The sequence below is a fragment of the Echinococcus granulosus genome (genome assembly GCF_000524195.1).
Source record: "Echinococcus granulosus chromosome Unknown EG_S00029, whole genome shotgun sequence".
Classification (NCBI taxonomy): domain Eukaryota; kingdom Metazoa; phylum Platyhelminthes; class Cestoda; order Cyclophyllidea; family Taeniidae; genus Echinococcus; species Echinococcus granulosus.
In genome coordinates this window covers 286,648-288,380 of record NW_020170409.1, presented here as the reverse complement: position 1 = coordinate 288,380, position 1,733 = coordinate 286,648, and positions in this window count along the sequence as shown.

The following is a 1,733-nucleotide window of genomic DNA, read 5'->3' as shown; positions in this document are numbered from 1 at the left end:
AATTGCTTACACTAAATGCTCTTCCAATTTTCTAAAAATTACAAACGTCAATGGGGTTAAGCGCCGGGGTGGAGGAAAGATTAAGAACCGTCTTGTGAACCGAAAGGCCGCACTTCATTGCCACAAACTGAATAATTTTATGGAGAACACAGATGACACCTCTACTACTGTTTCCATTGATTTCTTCAGCACTGAAATTCTCGTTCACCCTTCTGCAGTTACTTCCAAGCCTTCATCAATCTTTGTAAAATGCGAAACAGAGTTACGATTCGGTAGCAAAATCATTTAGTTGCAATTTGCAGAAATTGCGAGGTGAGGGATGACACCGCACCTTTACTCAACTGTCTTAGCAAAAAAGTATTTATGAAATCGTGGTAGTGCATGAAATATCTACTGAATTAAAAGACTACGACCATAAATGATAAATCACTTCATTACGCTGAGGACGCAGCTGTCATTGAAGCAGTGCGACGATGAATACGATTAATGAATTCCGTTATAACTGTATTAATAGACCGATTTCCAACTCTAAATGAGACTTTTCTGCAAGTCTTGTTCTTGAAAGAAAAGGTAAATACAGGAAAGATTTCCAAATCACTAATGCTTTGAGAGTGACCGAATTGTTGTTTGGGACATTCACTAAATGGGAAGGAGGGAGGATGGAACACCCAAGGACGCAAAAGTCCTCTAATATTACAAAAAATTTAGTTTAAGGAGTTTCTTCTTTAAAGAAAGGGATATCAGGGAGGGGATAAAACTGTAACCCAAGTCGTTGATATTTCTCCTATATCGCACAATATAACTAATTCCAAAAACACGCCTGTCATATGGACATTATTTTTGGACAAAAGAGGCCACATAAATAGGTAACGAATAGGTTGATGTTTTTAGATTGATTTTTTGATTGAAAGAAAGAAGATAGAAGAAATTATTTAAGTACAAAGGTAAAGGACAAAGCATATAAAGGTCTCTATGACGGTATAGTCGCTCTTCATTATAAGTAACACATCTGCTCAATTCGGGACGGCCATCACAAAAGGCATGCATACATTTCCAGCTCTACAAAATGTTATCTAGTGCTTATATCATAACTTAAAGAGAGTATTTTTATACTAATCCACTGGAAAGGTAATGAGCTGGAAGTAATAAAGGTGAAGGAGTAATGCTGCTGTTTTTTTTAAATTAACCGCAAAGTTTTTTGCCGGGAACCGTAACGAAATGAAATCTGCGGAAACTATTCATGGAAAACCCGGCCTTTCCGCTAATTTGCAGTCTCATTTGAGGGCATTAGGACATTTTGGAGGCTTTTGGGAGGAAAAGTGAGGACACAGATCAGTCAGTTTTATACGTTACCTAGGAAATTCGAGACCTTGAATACATTTCATTCGATGTCGATACTTCCAATTGATCAACGAATTTCTTTTCCAAAAACTTGTTCATGGTTTCCTCCCACTAAATCAAGAGTAATCGTGATTACCCATCGCTATTAAATCCGAAAATGTTGCATTTGACTGCAGCTTAGCATTGAAAACACTTTTCAATTGCCTGTTGCACTTTTATGAGCCGATGTCAATAATTTTTATTTTGCCTGCTCTATTTTAGGCAAGTGTGTATTTAGCCTACTTTCTTTACTTTTACTGGTATTTTGTAAATTGCCATAGAACTGACCGACACTTTTTCACTGGAATTAAGCACTTAGGATCAGAAAAAGGTAGCTGGTAGAAAGTGGAGCA